The sequence below is a fragment of the Neovison vison genome, chromosome 6, assembly GCF_020171115.1.
Source record: "Neovison vison isolate M4711 chromosome 6, ASM_NN_V1, whole genome shotgun sequence".
NCBI lineage: Eukaryota > Metazoa > Chordata > Mammalia > Carnivora > Mustelidae > Neogale > Neogale vison.
Window position 1 is genome coordinate 192,685,191 of NC_058096.1, and position 20,263 is coordinate 192,705,453.

Consider the following 20,263-nt stretch of genomic DNA (forward strand, 5'->3'; position numbering starts at 1 on the left):
AAACAGCATGGTAAAGCAGACTTTGCCCATAAAGAGCTTACAATCCAGTCACAAAGCTGAGACATTCACAGAAATACCACATCTCTTCATTTCAAAGCTGCCACCAAGTGTGTCAATACCAGCCTTTGGGGAAGAATAAAAAAATGTATTTTTCAACTTTATAGGCCAGTCCACTCTTATTTCAGAAATATTAACACAAAAAAGAGGTGAGGCAGCTCGGTGGCTCAGTTGGTTAAGCATCTGCCTTAGGCTCTGGTCATGATCCCAGGGTCCTAGGGTTATGCCTAAGGTCAGACTCCCTGCTCAGCAGGGAGCCTGCTTCGCCCTCTCCCTCTGCTTATCCCTTCTCCACTCATGCACACCAGTACAAGTGCACGCTCTCTCTCAAATAAATAAATAAATAAAATCTTTAAAAAAAAAATAAAACAAAACAAATAAAAGAAAAAGTGGCATCTTGGAATCAAGGATATACAATAACAGTTACTCTGGGACTTCTCAGGTGTGGCTGTGCAACATCAGTGAAACTCAGGATAAGGAAGGGAGCACTTCTCTTGATAGTCACCCAGAAGAATATAGTTAATGTAAAATCACAACGATCTCAGCAGCGAATTTCCTCCATAACATGATTTCTAAGGAAGGGGCTAGTAGTCTTTCAACAGCATCACACCAGTAACACCAACATTCAGTCATTTGTTCAAACATTTATCAAATACCTCATATGCACCCAACACTGAAGAACATTCCTATATGCCAGGACCTGAGTGAGGGGCTTTATATTATGATACGTGTTTTGTATTATATGTATTTTTATATATACTTATATTTAGGGGCAACTCTGCCCCTAAAGGGATGCTGGCAGTGTTTGGAGACATTTCTGGCTGTCACATGTGGGACATGTGGTTCTCCTGGCACCCGATGCAGAGGCCAGATGCTGCCAAATACCCTACAATGCACAGGACATTCCCCACAACAAAACAATTATCTGGCCCCAAATGTCATTAACACTGAGGTTGAAAACCCCTCCATGAATTAAAGCACCCTCAAAAAACCTATGGGGGAAAGTCTATTGTAACCCATGCCCACTTGTGAGGTAATGGGAGGCCAAGAGGTATGAAATAACTTGCCCAAGGTCAGCAGGGAAGGATGGAGCCGGGATTGTAACCCAGGAAATGCAAAGCACGGTGCAACGAGCATTAACACCCTGCAAAACTCTTGGTGTGATTACAGGAACCCAGAGAGGAAGTACTTTAAAAAAAACTGAGTCACCAGGATGTAATGCTCTTCATTTCACCCTTTCTTCCCTCAGTTACCATCCAGAAGTATTCCCTTTCCGCCTCTCACAAAGGCCATCTCTTTCCAGTGTTCCCCCATCGCATCTTGATCTCTGGAAAGAGGTAAGTAAGATGACCGGCTGATTTCTGATTTCTCCTTCCACTGTTCAAAGAGTGGTTCCTGTCAGCATAAACAAAAACATCCCCTACCCCCAAGAACCAGAGAAACAGGCAATTCTTTTTGTGAATTCTCTTCCCAGAAGTGGCGTAAGTTCGGCACATGGCACGCCGAAGAGGCCAGCCTCAATCATAACTCCGAGTGGGCAGGGATGCAGAGGTGGTGGGAGAGGCTGCCAGCTGGCAAGCAAATATGAAAGGACAGGACACAAGGGGGTGGTTTTCAGACTTCCCAGCTCCTGGAGGAACTAATCTTTGGCTTCTCTGTGCAAATGCAGTATTAGCCATTAGCTGCAAAGGAATTAGGGCAATTGATGATTCTGAAAATAAGGATGAACATCAATAGCTTTTCAAGTGTAAAATTTGCTAATGAATCCATCACCCAACTTCCAATTAACTTTCTTCTAAAAAACAAAAAAAATTAGAGTCCCATCTTAAAATAAATACCATACAAACAACAACAAAAAGCAACTAGTCACGTATTCCTTTAGGTATCTGTCAGAAACCAATTTTATTATCCCTTCAGCAAGAACCACTGCCCTCCCTCTCCAGAAAGGTTATCTTAACAAACTGCTCTGCAAAGGTTTATTCCAGCAAAGGTGTATTGACTAAAAAATGTCCAAAAAACTGACATTTTTTTTTTTCAGGAGGGAAAACAAGGGAGCTTACCGCAGTCACAGGGAAATTTTTATTTCCTCTTTTTTTGTAAAAGAAAATTAGCTGAGACTACAGTCACTTAACATTCTGTTCCTTATTCAACCCCAAATCCTGTTATGAGATGTGCAGTTCACTCATCATGGACTTTCTAGAGGGAGGTAGAAAACAGCTTCTGCCTCTGACATTGGAGAGGCTGAGGCTTGCAGAGTGAAGAAAATCATCAACAGGTGGCAAAAATGGTACCCCCAATTCTGCATAGATTGAAGAGGGAATATGTCCGGTACCTTGTGATTCTCAGATGAAGACAATCATTGTAACCAGGAAGCATACAATGAACTCTTCTTTTAACAACACTCTGAAGGGGAGACTGCATTTTCAAATCACAGGGCTCTAAGTTTCTGCAGAACTGAAGACTGCCATTTTCAACAGCCCAGAACTCGGGAAGTAGGAAGTCTGGGTAAAAAGGTGAGCCTGACAGTTCCATAAGGAGAGACAGACTCCAGGAGAAAGGAACTGTGCTCCCAGCCATCAACAAACTTTTCTGTCATCTAGATGGACCTCTGACACCAGAAAAGCCTCTCTGGAGGGCACTTGGGCATTATCTACTTAAATATACCTTCCATTTGCCTGTTCATTAACAAAATCAGCAAATAAAAATTTCACTGGTGCTAAGGAACTTGTCAGAAGTACTGTTGATAAAATTAGCAAAACTACCAAGAGCCTAAATATCCACCCACTGAGATTTAGTTTAAACAACCATAGTATATCCCAAATACAATTTACAAAGTAGTTTAAAAAAAAAAAAAAAAAAAAAAAAAGGCAGAACTCAACGCGATGACATGGGAAGCTCTCCTTATGGTTGAACACAAAAAGCATGCAGCAGGCTTAAAGCTGGACCACAGGTCCAGAAAGGCTGCCTGAAAGAACTAAGGGCAAATGTGGGACCTGAGAGATGAAAGTTATTTTTCTTTAAGGGGAGGGAATTAGGGGAAAGAAGGCAGCAGCAAAAGGAAGGGTGTCTGGGGTAAGGGGGTAGTTACCCTGCACAGAGACAGACATAATCCAGAGGGAAAGACTAAGGAGCCCAGATGCTATGGCGGCCTCAGGTAAACAGAACTGTGTCCCACAGCCTCGTGAACAGTTTTCACTTTACTGTAAGGGCAATGGGCATCTATGAAGTCAGTTAAACAAGAACAAGTCATTTAAGCAATAATAAACATTATTTAATGTGAGTTTCAGAAAGATCACCCTCATGTCCTAAAGTCTGTCCCTTATGTGCTCAGAATTTATAAGCAGTTTCATGACAAAATGTCAGGTAGGACTGGGCTTTTACTCTATTTGCCTGTGTGTCTGAGATGACGCAGACCTACAGGCATCATTACAACAAAAAAATGGTAACTTCTCGTCTCAGGCTGGTCAACTATGACTCTTAACTTTGAATGCAGCCAGAATACTATAAGTTTCTAATGAAAATAATAAACAATTGTGCTGTGAAATCATTCATTAAAACAAAAGATTTAGAAACTGAATAGGAGTTTTTTAAAAACTATCTTGTATATGAACAAAAAAACATGCTTTAACTACAAAAAGCATAATAATGGAGACTAGTTACAAGCTTACAGGAAGTCTGGTTATTTTTTGGTGGTGCCAAACCCTATTGGGTTTTAAAAGGCCTTTGAGTATCTGTTCAAAAGTATACTCTCTTTTTAGAAAACTGTACTTAGGCAAATACGGACAGTATTTTGCATGTATCTACAAAGGGGTTCAAGGACCTCCCACTACTCAAATAAACCCAGTTTGAGAACCACTTATTTCAAAGCCCTAGCACTAGTTACTTCTTCGTAGGTCCATGCCCACTTCTCCACTTAAAGGCATCTCTGTCCTGACACAAGGGCGTAACAGTCACAATTCATAGCGGTCACCTACATCATGACATGAGATCAGAAATGTTAAAAGGGAGCAGAATTTCACATGAACTCTTTTCCTGAAGTAAGAGTGGAAGGTTTTGGGGGGGAGGTGTAATTTAAAGAGGGTGTAGGTGTACAAAGGAGACCAACTATCCCAGAAAAAATATAGCCAAGAGCACTGAAAACAAAGCAAAAAGAAAGGATATGGCAATAATGTGCCTTTTTTTCTGAAGAGAAGGCAAAGGCTCTAAGGGGAACAGTGGATCGGTCCATAAGGGGCCTCAGAGGCCAGGGTTTGGGTTTGTTTTCTGCAGGAAGAGCAAGTTCATGAATGCCCTCTCTCAGTCTCCAGAGCTCTTCCTTCCTGACACTATAGTCAAGGAGAGGCACCCTAAACGCATTGATTCCACACACAGTAATCCACAGGTTATTGCCAAAAACGTTTTATCAGAACTAAGTTAAAATTTTGAGTAATTAAGTGTCATGTTTTCCCCTCCACTTTTTTGTGGGTGGGGGAGGGTGTGCTTACAAGTAAGTAAGATCAGCAGTAGAAATAAGAAGTTAGAACTTCCGGGGCGCCTGGGTGGCTCAGTGGGTTAAGCCGCTGCCTTCGGCTCAGGTCATGATCTCAGAGTCCTGGGATCGAGCCCTGCATGAGCCCGCATCGGGCTCTCTGCTCAGCGGGGAGCCTGCTTCCTCCCCTCTCTCTGCCTGTTTCTCTGCCTGCTTGTAATCTCTGTCTGTCACATAAATAAATAAAATCTTTAAAAAAAAAAAAAAAGAAGTTAGAACTTCCACTACACACTCCACTGACTCCAACTTTAAGGACTGATTCTTTTAGACCCCTCTGTGTTGCACTTTAATTCTTTAGTGGCTGTCTGAAAGAGACTGCTCTACTCTCCCATGCCCCATATGGTACTTCACAGCCATATTTAACAAAATCAGTGCACATTCTCTTAATATGTCTCCAAAGAAGTAGCCACCTGTCCAGTGTCTTAAACCTTGATACGAAAATCCTTAAGCAATAGGGGTATGTTAGAAGCCACCCCAGATTTTAAACTGTGGGATCTGAAAAAGATCAGGCAACTGTTCATCTGCTCTGGCCCCTCTCTTCATTTGACAGTGCCCAGATATAGACATAATTATGGCCAAGGCCTTCCAGGGAAAGCTGTGGAGGGGCTGCACACAAAGGGATCTTATTACGAGATATTTTCATCAGGCAAATAAGAACTTGAGTGATGATGCCAAACCAACCGCTTGCAAGACATATTCCCTACTCACTCCCTAATTACCTTTTCATAAAACTGACAGCACTGGAAATTTCCTGGGGATTTAGGAATAAAAATAAAAACTTGTTATCTTTTAAAATGGAAGGAAAAGCTGTCTCTGAACAGGGGCTGCTAAATTTTACCAAAATCAAACATTAAAGTCTGACCTGTCAAAGTACACAGCATTATTTGAAAACCATTAAAATATACGTAAAGATCTATTTTTCCCCTAAAAGAAAGAGAGATAGAAAGAGAGAAGGAAGGAAGGAAAGAAAGAAAAAAAATAGAAAGAATACAGAAAGAAGGTAAGTAGTTAACTAATTCTGTCCAATTCAATCATAACCATTTCAAAACCCTAGATTCCTGCCCAAGGCTATGGGGCAGGTAATTTCCAGTTCCTATAGATGGCTGGAGAGCCTCTCAATCGTGTCTGCACTGACAATAGGCAGCGTGAACCCACTGTGTGCAGAGTAAAGACAGAATGCTGGGAGTGGCTCTGCAGCCAGGAAGAGCAGGCTGGCCTGGCCTTCAAGAAAACTCCCACTTGTCTGTGCCAGTCGTGAGGCACGTAGGCAAGACCACAGCAACACGACATGACCAAAGCAAAAAACAAAACAAAAAACCTGATGGGAAGTTTTGTTGTTATTGTAACCTATTTCTCTTTTGGGAAGCACTACCAACAAGGCCAGCAGAGATGCAAAAACAAGAATGAAAGATCAGATCAATCAATTTAGCTACTTAATACCAACGAGAAAAATGGTTTGCTAAGTGAGACAGGAAAATTTAGTGAGTCTCATTCTCAAAACAAACACTCCTGGAGAATCTCCAGATTACAAGCATCTTTGTTCATTATTATAAAAGACTTTATTAGCTGTGTTTGTTTATCTGCCTAGATGAAGACACTGTCCTCAAAGATTAGTATACATGCCACTTCCCTGGTACATTTAAGAAATGTCTAAATCACTTTTTTCTATTTCGGTTAATAAACTATTAGGATTTACTTCCAGAGCGTTTACCATTTCTCCACCATGCATTCTGGAAATTATGTTTACTACAGATTTTAAATGAACCCCTGCATGGCCTAATTCTCTCTCTCCCTTCCCCTCACCCCCTCCTGCTTGCTCATGCACACTCTCTCTCTCACATGAATAAATCTTAAAAAAATAAAAATAAAAAATATAACGGTGATAATCTAAGTACCTGTTTTGCAGTACTTTGTAAGGATTAAGTGAGGCAATCCATGTAAAGCTCTGGTAGAGTGCTTGGCACACAGGAAGTGGTCAAGTAATGAGAGTCACTAATATTAGTTACTAGGTATGGGTTAAAATGTTTAATTTTTCAAGTTCTAAAGTACTTCTTAAAAGCATTTTCCCAGTGTTAAGTAAAATGGGTATGTAAACCATGCAGCTAACAGGATTTGACATGTTTCATAATTCTTAAATGCCATTTATTGAAATCCTATATTTAAGGAGCTGTTTTTATTTCAGAATTACTAGCAAGGAGAAAAAAGAGGCTCTCTGCAAAATTTCTACAAACACTTACATGGCAATGGGTGAATACTAGTGCCTACCAATTTGACTAATCTATCTGGATGGTTTGGTTTTCAAACTACAAAAAAATTAGTTGTTTTATTTGTTACCCTGACATAACTATCTCTTTAATGAGAAGAGACTATGATTCATGGAGAGACTGTAAACTCACACAACAGATTATTTTCAGTAACAGCCACCAGCTTTTAGGAAAACGTCTACCAAACACACAAGATCTTTTAAAGAAATAGCCATTGCAGCTGCCAGTTAACAGTGAAAAGCTCCTCAGACATGAAGCTAAGGAAGAGAGGAGGAATAGAAAGTGTAGTACATAAAATCTACAGTAAACTCTGAGCTCGTCCCTAGTACAGTGGTTCATCAGAGGAGACAGAAAAAGGCCTAGAAACAGGAATAAAGGGAAGGAAGAAAATAAATTTCCTATTCAGAGGCCGAAAAAAAGCACAGAGTTTATCTGGGGAAAGAAAACCCCGATGATGTAATAGAGGGATTCAGGCACACTGTCATTTATTCCTACAAAACCAGTTATTACAAAACCAAAACCATTTCTCTCTTCACGGCACACTGTTAGTCAACCAAAAAGAGGGTGCTGGAACACAGGAAGCAATAATGAACAAGGGTCTATCAAACTTTATATCCAACAGGGAAACGAATGTTACTGCAGTGAACACTACTGGGCCTCCCCAACAACAAGAAGCCCAAGAACATTATTAGTAGGTAGTCTATATATTGTTCTTTCCTCTAGGCAGACCAGTTTTGCAAATTTAGCCAAGACCTGTGTCGTGATAACTCCTTCTACCTGGTATTTACACCCCAAATCTAACAGGAAGGTCACATTTTAGTAAGAGTGGTGGCTTACTTTCCATCATCACAGGATACTAATGGACAGCTTTTGGTAAGGACTACAAAGCACGGAGGGACGCCTAAGCTAAGGAAGGTGTGGGGCCAGAAACAGCAGCACTAGCCCAGGCAGAGGGAACAGCATGTGCAAGGATTCAGCATATGCAAGGGTTCAGAAGTAGGAAAGAGCCCAGAGTGTGTGAAGAATCAAAAAGAGGCTAATACCCCCAGGGGCAGTGTAGGTAAAGGGGAAAATGAAGGTGAGAAGGCTGGACAGCCTGGCAGAGGCAAGACCAAGCAAGCCTGTGGGCCACAGGAAAAGGATCTGAATTTTCACAAGGCTACAAAGCCCAATGGGACCTGCTGCCCCAACTCACCCCAAGCCCGCAGCATGTGACTTCTACTGTTCCCCAGCAACCCTGGTCCCCTGCCTTTATGTCAACACCCTAGGATCCTCTCCCACCAGGGCCTTTGGATTTGCTGTTCCTTCTGCCTGAAGTTCATCCACGATATCCAGATGACTCACACCTTCATAGTCTGTAAGTCTTGGTTCAGAAAACTCCTCACCCTATTTCAAATTGTACTCTTCCATACACATCTTTCTTCAGAACACTCATTACCACCTAACATTCAGAGGTTCTTTTTTTTTTTAAACTGTTGCCTATGTCCTCCACTAGAATAGAAGCTCTATGAGGGCAGTTCTGGAACCCTGAAAATTAGAATAGTATCTAGCACAAAGTAGATGCTCAGTAAATATAGGCTGACTGAATGAATGAATACTAACAAAAAGAAACACTTAGGGTGCCTGTGTGGGTCAGTCACTTGGGCATCTGCCTTTGGCTTGGGCTATGATCCTGGCCCCCGGGATCAAGTCCTACATCAGGGGGTTTCTTCCTCTGCCTCTCTCTCTCATGAATAAATAAAAATCTTTAAAAAAAAAAAAAAAGAAAAGAAAAGAAACACTGAGTTTTACCATAAAGAAACAATCTACTTTAGACTTTAGAAATTATATTTTAAAACCTCACTTTCTGAATTTATCCTTACCTAGACATGTGAGATTTCACGTGAAGGAAGTAAGCTAATGCCGCACAGGCCTCCAACTTCTACTTTAGCCACGGCCAGTTCAATTTCCAGACAGCTACCGTGCTGAGCTCTCGACATCCACCCTCCTTGGGAGTGACCTTCCTCCTGCTGCAACTAGCTCACCTCCTGGCCAACCACCCCCACCCCCCCCACCCCCCCCCCCCCCCGTGTAGCCAGGTTCCAGGCTCCCTCGCAGAGATGTCCCCACCTCAGAAGCTGCTCCCACACAAGACGGGCTAACTCCTTCAAGGATTAGCAAGAGCTCCAACTCTCCCTATCAACTCCAGGAAGCCTCCCCCTTACCTAACCCCTGCTTTCCCACCAACTCATTCTGTCCTCCACTTCAGAATTACTAAGATTCCCGATTTCCTGGGCCTACCCTCTCACCATCCACGGCCTCAAAGGACTTGCTAGGAAGTTTGGATTTCCTCCAAGTGCACTGGGAAGCCTCCAAAGGATACATAACAGTCAGTTTACTTGGCTATCCACCCTCCTCCACCCCATCTAGATACTTGGAAAAAGTGGCAGACAAAGTTCTTTTTCCTGTCCACTCTCAACAGATGACCTCCTAACTTCTCCCTTACTTCACGGAAAGAACTAATTACCTTATCTTCTCCCAATTCCACATTTTACCTATAACTGAATCTACAATCTTTATTACAACACGAAAAAGCCTCATTCTATCCAAAGTTGACCTGTCTACTTGGACTCTGATTGCATCCCCTTTTCCCATCTCAAAGTATTATCCTTGTGATGATCAATCTTCTCCCATGCAATCAATTATCCCCCACTCCTGGATACTTCCAGTGGCAGACAAACATGCCCTAGTATTATCCAAAATAAATAAGACAAAATAAAATGGAATAAAATAAGCCTTCCCTAGTCTCCTTTATCCATGCTCCCATCCGGCTACTGCCGCATTATCTCCGCTCTCTCTCAGAGCAAAACCTTTTGGTCACCTGCCCACGTTTGTCCTCTCCACTTTTTCAGTGCTGGTCCTCACAGCCCCCTGCAACAATCCCCCTCCCAACCACCCTCCAACAACCCCCTCCAATGAGATGCCGGTCTCTCCGACCCTTCCGATTTAAGGTCATTAACCACCTCCACACTGCCAATCCAGAGATCAATTCCCTGGCCTGGCTTGGCTTCATTTCACACGGCATCTGACACAGGCAATCGCCCCTCAATTAAAGTGAATTCTACACCACCGCTTACCTGGCTTCCCTTCCCGCCCATTGGAGCTTCCTCCCTCCCCCTGCAGATTCCTCCTATGCACCCACCTCCTCAAGGAGGGCTCTGCTATTGGCCCTCCTTATGGATACTGGCACCTTGAAGGAACTCACCCCGACCCCAAGCCTTCCATATTCTCCGTACACTGGTGACACAGACTGATACACGGCCGCCCGCGCACGCTGTCCTGCTGAGCCCCAGACTGTACACTCAGCTGCCGACTCCACAGCCACACGTGAATGCTAAGTATATCACACACACTGTGGCCCAAACCTGAGCTCCTGACCGCGTCTCCGCTTTCTCCACAATTCCTCAGCTTACTAAGGTAGTACTCGGCTGCTCCATTCTTACCCTTCTCCATCATCCACATCCAATTCTTCACTAAGTCACATCAAATCTGCCTCCAAAACATACCCTTAACAGGACCCCTGTCTATACTGCCACCGCCACCAACACCTCTCACCTAGCTACTTGGCCCACACCCTCCCCTCAAATCACTCAGCATACAAGACCTGGTGGTTTTCACACTTCACAATCAGGCCATTGCCCTGCTGAAGGCTCCCATTATGCTGAGAATAAACCTAAATCTTGACCGTGACCTTTGTGATCTGACCTTCATAAGCCTCATTTTCCTGCACTCTTCTTCATTCCCATCTCAGAAGCTGTGTACTTGCTTTTTCCTTCTGCTTGGAACACTCTTTCCCCCCCATCCCAGAAGATCCAGTGGCCACTTCTTTCACACCATTCCTATTTCAGCTCCAGTGCTAGATTCTCAGAAAAGCCTTCCTTGGTCAAGTTAGCTAGAACTCCCCTCCCACCCCCACATCATTAGCCTACTTTACAGCACTCTATGCCCTTGAAAAATGTTTGTGTATTTACTGTGTCTCCCTCTGGCAGAGGGCAGGGGCTCTTTCTGACTTGTGTCACTCTATCCCCAACACCCATGAGAGAACCTGGCACTTAGTGGGTAACTCCATAAATATTTGCTGACCAACTGCCTGACTGGGGGGTTAGGGCTGTGCGTTCGTACCTTGTTTGCAGTTGTACCCTCAGACTCTAGGCCAGCAAAAGGTACACATAAAATGTCTATCACACATTTGTGGGATAAAAACTAAACGAACAAAGGCAAAACAGCCAGAGGATTCTCAAGGCAGGAATCAGGCTGGACAAAATATCCCAGAGCAGCTACAGGGGTGTCCTTGATCAAGTATGAATCTCCCTATGCCCAAATCCTGTAACCAAAGACTTAAAATTGGCTGGAACAGGATTACAGAGAATGACAGTTTTCATGTCCCATATTTCCGTGATCTGTAAAATCTTTATAATGAATAGGTATTAACTTCTACAACAATGATTTCTTTCCCCCATTAAAACATATCTGCCTATATAGTTTCCAAAGAGAACAAGGTAACTTAAATGAAGAACTGCTTCAAGCTGGACTGGAAATTTCCAAGAATTAAAAAGGCAATTTTCTAAATTCCCTCACCAGGCAGAAAACCCCTTGTGACCACCACCACACACACACACACACACACCAAATCACATAAATAGGAGTGCCTCTGTCATCCTATCCACTGCATAATTTCATGAGGATGCCTTGTTCTACTAGCTGTAACTTACCTTTCTTGCTCAGAAAAAGAGGTCTGTAAAACATTTTAAGAAGCTACCTAAAGACAAACTTGAGGCTTCCAAAAGAGGAGCAGTGCCACTGTGCACACGCAGGAGTGGGTAAAAAAAACCACACTGGTATGTTCTCTGCAAGTCAAAAAGAGAGGACTAAAGGAGGAAACAAGAAATGTCAATTCCCACTTCTCATTTTCACTAGAGTCCAAGAAAACTCGAAACCTGGGTTCATTTCCTACCCTCTGCTCCCTTGAGCACACTGAGGTTTCCTCTGACTGCCAACACAAGGCCTGCTGAAGGAAAAGTGGCATCTCACTTCCTGCTGCTCCCTGACCACCTTGGTCCTCCACCTGATCGGAGGCATGCTCATGGCACTGCGTTCTCATCACTGATAAAATTAACAGAATTAGCAATTAACATTTAGTGAACAGTTGGGTCTGCTAGACACTGTTCCAATTGCTGAAACTGCATTATGCCATTTAATCCTCCCAACCACTATGAGGTACTACTACTGTTCCCATTTTATAGGCCAGTCAACCTAGGCTTAGCAAAGCTATGCAGTAGTTACTCAGCAAGTACAGCCCGAATTTGAGCCCAGGTTTGTGTAACTCCAGAATTGGTGGTGGCCACGACTGCCTCTAAAGTTGCCTTTTTCAAACTTACCACATGGAACCCCTTTCCTGCATAACTCCTAAGAGCAGCACAGAGAAGCAAGGCTGCACGACCAACACTTTGGGAAACTGATTTAAAACAATGGTTCTTGGGGCGCCTGGGTGGCTCCATCGGTTAAGCGTCTGCTTTTGGCTCAGGACATGATCCCACGGTCCTGGGATCAAGCCCCACACTGGGCTCTCCTGCTCAGAGGGAGGCTGCTTCTCCCTCTCCCTCTGCTGCTCCCCTTGCCTGTATTCTTTTTCTCTGTCAAATAAATAAATAAAGTTTTTTAAAAATAAATGAATAAATCACTGTTCTCAAGTACCAAAAATACATGATGACCTCCAAGAAGTCGAAAAAGAAACAAGAAAAACAAGAACAGTGCACTGTGCCTTTCTTAAACTTTCTTCAATTTTAAAAAACTGCCCTGTATTCCAGAACAGTGACCCTCATACTTTTATAATGGGAAGAATTATATGTGTGTCTAATTACATATATTCTAGAATGCCAGATAAATAAATAAATCTCCAATTTATTTAGGAAACTTTCTGGTTTGAAATACAGAAGCCTTGGGCCATTGGTTAAAAACATTTTTCTTTTTCCTACTGCATTACAGGAGTTCAAGATTGTGGAAACCGTCCGGATAACCGGAGAGGGAGACATTTTCTGTTTTAAGACTGTGGCTATAACTGACAAAAACCTATGACTTTTGCTTGCCATAAACTTACACAGAACAGAAAAAGCACTTCATGTTAACAGGGTCTTTATTACAAAGAGGAACGAGAACACTTAATCTAGTTTTACGGTGAGTGCCTGAAATGCAAAAATCATTCTTTTCCTTCTTTTGCTCATTTATAATAATCCCTGCTGTACAAGATGAATATAAATGTAATCCTCTGCCTTTCTTTCAAAAGTACAGTAACTCCGACTGTTAAGTCTACTAACAGGCTTCTTTTTCCTCCTTAGAACTTCAATCAAAAAATACTTTAATAATCAGAGGGGCACATTTATTAAAAATACTGCCATAAACTTTGAATATCAATGTGATTAAAAGCAATCTTGCACTGAAATACTATTTAAATAGTGGAATTTCATTTCTTTTTTAAAGGATTCTTTCTAATGGCACAAATCCCAGATGATTGTGTTTGCTATCTGCTGCAACCTTAGCTTTCATTTAATCTTTTTTTAAAGCCAATTACTTCTCACGCAAACTGCACACACTTCTCCTCCCCCTCAAAGAAAAGATTTTATAAAAGAACTGCTAAATACAACGTATAAGCTGCTGTAAGGCACAGCAAGGAAAAGGCTCTGGTATCTTTAAAATGAATTTGCAGGGGAGGGCGGTAAGATTCGGTTTTTCTAGCTGAGCATACAGAGAACAAGGGTCATAGCATCCTGCTCAAGCTCGTGAAAAGCAGGTGAGCGGTCTGGAACGGGCTCAGCACAGCAGAGGGCCACGCACGTGGGCCGCGGAGACAGGCAGATCTGGGTTAGTCTCTTACATGCTCTATGATCATGCTGAGGTACCTCATTTCTCTGAGCCTCAGTTTCCTCCTCTGTAAGGCACGATGTGCTTATGAGAAATGAGGCCATAGAACATGTAGGTCGCATTCAATAAGGATGCATAAATTCCTCATGCTTCACCCTCAAAGTTAAAGATCACAAGAAAGAAAACTGTAACTGGGTTAAAGCTCAGGAACCCCATCCTACTACAGCTCATGTACAGGATTTCTGCGAAAAAGGCCTTGAGGGTTGAGGAATTCAGCATGGACTATACAGATGTTACACTCTTCAGCAAGCACAAAGTCTTAAAAATGTGATATACAACGCACACATATAGATGCTGTGTACCTTCTCCATCAATCAAAATGAAGATACGTTTTCTGGTGAATCTGCCTTATGAATCCCAAGACGACCTCCAACGAGGCTTCAGCCTTTCTAAACCAAATGCAAGGGCAGAAATGCTGAAGAACTGGAGTCAGGTACCCTTTTGAAGACCCCATGAAAGTTCGAATCTTTCTCCAGTCGGGCTTAACAGAAGCCAAGCATCACCCTCTCACAGTTTAAGGTCCTTGAAAGCTGCGACAATAGCAGCTCTGTTCATGCTCTGTATCTGAATTGCTCTGAAACAGATCTAGGTCCTAGAGAAGTGGCAGCAGTAAATGACAAAAGTGGACAAGGACAGGATCCTTCCTACAAAAAACCTTACAGAGAGTCTTATATGTTTCTTCTAACCCAACATACTTCTTCAATACCAAATAGACTTTTGGTTTAAGAAGAATGAATTTTAGTATTTTAAAGATTGTCCCCTTCAGAACAGAAAAGATCGAGGAGGGACGCCTGGGTGGCTCAGTTGGTTAAGCAGCTGCCTTCGGCTCAGGTCATGATCCCAGGATCCTGGGATCGAGTCCCACATCGGGCTCCTTGCTCGGCAGGGAGACTGCTTCTGCCTGCCTCTCTGCCTGTGCTCGCTCGCTCTCTCTGACAAATAAATAAAAAATCTTTAAAAAAAAAAAAAAAAAAGAAAGAAAGAAAAGATCGAGGAGTACCAAAAGCACATTCTGCAGAATGAGTCTCCCTTCATTAACCAAGGAACCCATTAGAACCAGAACTGGCAAATTTTTTCTGTCAAGAGCTAAACAGGCATCGTGGGCCCGGACGACCCACAAGCCGAAGCATGGCTTCGACTGCACCTGCTTGACTCTGCTGTTCGTGTACGCAGAAAGCCGCCGCAGATGATCAGTAGAGGAGCGGCTGGAGCTGTGTGCAATGAAGCCTTACTATGGACTCTAACATCAGAATCTCGTGTGTTTTTCACAGGTCATGGAATAACTAGTTTTCTTTTAAGGTTTTCCTCTAGTGCTTCACCATGTACAAACCATTCTTAGCTAGGCTGCAGGCCCAGTTTGGTCCACACACGGGCTACAGTTTGCACTAAAAGAGCTAAGGAGCCAGAATCACGGGAAAGGAATCCCTGCTGTGGGAGGGTCTCGAGGCCTCCACGGGGTCGTTCACCCCCAAGTCAGTGCAGACTCAGAGGCAGAGAGTCACATACAGGAGCTGTCAGCAAGGACACTGCCCACTATCAATGCAGCCCTAACTCCCATGCACAAAGCATCAGATGTGGGTGACCTGCACCTGAATCACCTGAGCGCTCCTGAAATGAGTATTAACAGAATTCTGATGCAATGAACTTGGACCTCACTGATTCCCATCTGAGGCTCAGTTTCCATCTCCACTTGAGATGGAGGCAGAATGCAAACACTGCCGCCTGCAGAACCCTCACACACGCTTGGAAGAGGTCAGAAAACGGCAGCCCGGCTTGCCGCAAAAGAACACAGAGCTCACAGATAGGCTCCCATTTTGCAGGAGGCAAGTTGAAATCTGTGTAAGCAGAGAAAAGAAAATCAAGAGAAATCACACACTGTCGGGAACATGCTTCAGAATAATTCAGTGTGGGGAACAGGGTAGAGGTCAAACAAGATTGGGCCATGACTCATGAGTTGTTTAAGCTGTATGATGCATTCAAGGAGGCTCATCAAAATTTCTTCTGTACTTCCGCAGATTTCAAATTGTCCATAAGAAAAAGTTGGGGGAAGAAACAAGAGAGAAACCCTAGAGAAAAACAGAAATGTTCTTCACTTCAGGAAGAGGGTTTTATGCCTATAATGCAATTACTTTTGGAGTACTTCACACAGAGATACCTATTTGTTTTCAGTAACTAACTATGAACATTTTTTTGCCCCCAGGAAAGAAAAATTGGGGTACTGTTGACTCTGTCTCTGTTGATTGAGGCTCCCCACCTCCTAGCCAGTCTTTTATTCTCTTTTCTTTTAATCTAGCTGCCCGTAGATGCCAACTAACCTCTTTTTCATCTTGCCCTAGGCTCAATTATGTCATCATTATTATGACAGGGAAATCACCTGTCATCAAGTGTGGATATCACTCTGGGTTGCCATCCTACTCCCTTGCCTAAATATCACAGATAAGAGAGGTGGTGTCCTGTCTGCACTTTCTGGAAAGTGTAAATGGAGTGCTAAACTCAGGACAAAGCAACAGGAAGCGCTGAAAGACAGCCTCTGGCCTCCCCTGGGGCCATAAAGACTGTCTTCCACAGAGCAGGTACTTGGGGAGGGGGGTTACAGTCAAAAATTTATCCTTTGACCTCTTCATCCTTGAGTGACTCAGTTGAATCTTTCTAAGTAGCCCAATTAATCCATTTTGGGTCACAAGTTTTTACTGAGCACAACCTGTGCAGAAGCTGAATGTGCCCCCATCGACAATGCTCCAGTCCTCTGGGAGTGGATATTCTAATGAAAGAGTCACCACATAATACATACTTTCCAATGGTGACAGTTTGAAGTGTTTATTGGAAGGAAAAGTACAGGCTACTTTGACTGTTTTACAACAGGTGGCTTAAAAGAGGTTAGGGATGACTTTCCAAAGAAAATGTCATTTTTCTAACCCTACTGTTGACCCTCACAATGATATCATTTATTTTTTAAAATCTGCCATGAAATTAAGGCATTTAACATTCTCATTTTTTAAGGCTCCCTATATGTTCAGGCACTAATATGGAAACCTTAATCAGTTACTCATACCAATTGAGTTCACCTAAAAATAATTTTGTTAAATGCAGAATTTCACAAGTCACCTTTGGAAAAGAGGGTAATTTGTTTTCTGAGTTTAATCATTTGAAAAAAGTAGAAATTGTTATCCATCTATTTCCACCTGGATCAACTCTGTTATCAACTAATATTATAAATTACAGAAAATAAAAAGCAATAAAAATATGAGGATGCAAACAAAATATAGGCTGACCTCTGAAAGATAACTGCAGTTTTATCCTAACATTTGCCCACTTGTGCTAATAGGAAGAAAAAGGATGATATATTAGCTAAACCACAAATAATCTGACTTCCATCTCAATCAATACGTCTAACCTCTCCTGCAGCATTAGCCCTTGGGCAATCTTGTCAGGAGGGAAGTGGCCCAACTAAGCTACAAGAGGAAAAAGAGAAAGAAATCCTGGCTTAGGAGTTCTGAATTTTGGGGTTTGAGATATATGAAGGATCCTTATGAATTCAAGAGAAGCTGTTAATGCCTGCCCTACAAAGTAGACATACCTAGTTTTTCCTACGATTCCAAGGCAAAGATGACCATCCTGAAGCCCATTTAAGTCCCAGACTAAAATCCCCTGACCTAGATAAATATCGAATTCAGAAATCAAATCTAAGAGTTTCAACAGCTTAAAGGGTTGTAAGAATTAGTATGCACAGAGTCATTTTCCATACATTATCTAATTTAACATCCACTCCAACAACCCTGGGAAGCAGTTACCATCAAGTCCTTTTACAAAAAGGGAAAGCTAGATTCTGAGAGGTAAAATAACAAATGCAAGGTTAAGCAACCTGCTCTCATACCCAGGTTTTTAACCCGTAGGTCCACAATCATGAACTGGATGAGAACTCAATAAGTCCAGGGGCACCTGGGTGGCCCAGTTGGTTTAGCGGCTACCTTTGGCTTGGGTCTTGATCTCAGGGGCCTGGAATTGAGCCCCATATCAGGCTCCCAGCTCAGCTGAGAGCCTGCTTCTCCCTCTCTTCCCACTTCTTATGCTCTCTCTCTCACAGTAAATAAATACAATCTTCCCAAAAAAAAAAAAAAAAAAAGTCTCGTCCATAGTTCTAGACATCTTCCAACATGGAAGTTTTTGATTCTTAGTGCTTTGACAATATGATCAATTTATCTACATTTTCATCTCAATTTAACCTCCTTGTCAAGAGGAATTAGTACAGATTTAGTTCCATACACCTCTTCTTGGAAACAGATAATCCTAACCAAAGACAAAAGATAACTGGTCTAATAATTTTTGATAAATTTAAAATGTATTTTCACTTTTTTTTTAAAGATTTTTTTTTTTTTTTAATTTGACAGAGAGAGAGCGCTCAGGCAGGGAAAAGGACAGAGAGAGAAGCGGACTCCCCAGTGAAAAAGGAACCTGACATGGGGCTCGATCCCAGGACCTTGGGATCATGATCTGAGCCGAAGGCAGTTGCTTAACCAACTGAGCTACCCAGGTGCCCCTGTATTTTCATTTCTTAAACAGTCTAACATGAACTATTTGTTAGACAAACAGAGCCCACTGCATGAGTGCTGAATGTTCTCATGCTTGAGTATTAAAATTGTCTCAGAAAATCCTTCAAGTCACAAACGAATCAAGAACTGACTGAATTAAAAACTTCAGTCTCTACTCAAAGCCGCCAGGCAGAATTTCAGCCATCCTGGTCCCTTCAGCATCCTCTGAATGGTTAGAGCACCTTTTAAAAAAACACCACCTTTAATAATCACTCATCATTTAATAGGTCAGAAGCATACACAACCAAATCTATGATCCCCTTTTGCCTTAAGAAGATAGTTGAGAGGTCTTAGATCCTCATGGTGAAAACCTGCTGATGAGTATGTCCCAGCAGAAAATAATATGACAAAAATTGGGTTCAGGCCACTAAATTTGGTTGGGTCAGTCCAGACCAAGTTGCCCAGTAAAATACTAATAAACTTACTCATCCTCTATTGGGGAATTACCAATAATTAGCACACTGTTTTCACACAGATTTAGAAACCCTTTATGGGAAATGTATCCACACCCAAAGAATAAAAACTAAGAACAAGAGTGGGTCAGGTCCTCTAACGCTCTACTCCAACTATTTCCTATGAGAGTTGCCACCTAGTGATTTTAATTTTTTAAGCTCAGGCGGACTGCCAACTCAACACTAAAACCGGACTAACAACTGATTTTTCCTATTGCAACATCGCCAGCAAGCCTTTTGCTTTCCCTCTCTTTCCTTCAAACTCAAACAGTGATTCTCATTTTCAAAATCAACTAATTTGCTCTATAATCTGTTCCAATTGGAAGCCCTCACAGAGCTGCCACTGGTATTACTCTTCCTCGCAGTGCCAAGAGGCCAACAAGAGGCCAGTTCAAAACACCAAAACAGCAAACATGGGAAAAAAAAAAAAAAAAAGGGCTCTAAAAACAAGAAGTAAATATGGAGACAGTAACAACGGGCCAACTCTGGACTTTAAAACATTCAGCTTGCCGAAGTTCTACCAATTCTTGGGCTCTGGACATTATGCCAAAGTTAATGGCTACACGTGAGGAATGAAATTGCACTGGGGAATATAAACTCAGTATTTTGGATACCAAAACTCATGTAAGGCCTTGTCCTTACTACCACTAAAAGAGCAACTTAAATTGAACCTAAAGTTGACTGGCCTCCAGAAGTCCCTTTGGATCGCTGTGTGCCCAGGCACAGACATTAGATAGCAAAGTTGACTATTCAAATAAAAATAAATCTGAAAAAAAGTCTGACGATTTCTAGATACCAGAGCTTCCATTTAGAAACATACCTTTAGCTACAAGTATTTCCCTAAGTATCAAACAGTTTTATTAAAAACTGACTATAATCAGACTCTGGTTTCACTAACTACGGACACTAAAGGCTTGTTTCACCAAATAAAATTCTGGACTTTTTCCTGCCCTGATCTTGGCAGCTCTCTCTCTCTCTCTCTCTCACACACACACACACACACCCCTCTGGCCAACTGCTCCTCAAGCAGCTCTCACACTCACACTCACATACACACACACACCCTCTGGCTAACTGCTCTTCAGTTGTAATGATCCTTCTGAGGCATCCTAAACTTTGTAGCTTAAATCCCATAGAAATAAGGCCACACGGATAAAGCATTATCTTTTCTCAAGTTTGAAATCAATTCTGATTGCCAGCAGAAAATTTCTGGTAGCAAAATGTCCTTTCCAAAGCCTCCTAAAGCATGCGTGGAAATGCTTTCAAGGCGAAAAACTTCTTTCTTCACTTGTGTTTCTTGGGAAGAGGGTCAGACCATAAGGATTTGGGTTAAATTCACTGCTGGTCCCCAAACCTTATCACTGAGCAATGCACCTCATGCTGCACCAAGTTAGGCCTAGAAGTGAAGGGTTCCGG

General features: G+C 42.4%; 1 protein-coding gene across 2 annotated transcripts in view; it reads right to left on the reverse strand.

The window, feature by feature from the left end:
- ATXN7 (ataxin 7) overlaps positions 1 to 20,263 on the reverse strand; it is a 137,559-nt gene that overhangs the window by 69,638 nt on the left and 47,658 nt on the right. The gene's annotated exons all lie outside the window — the stretch shown is intronic.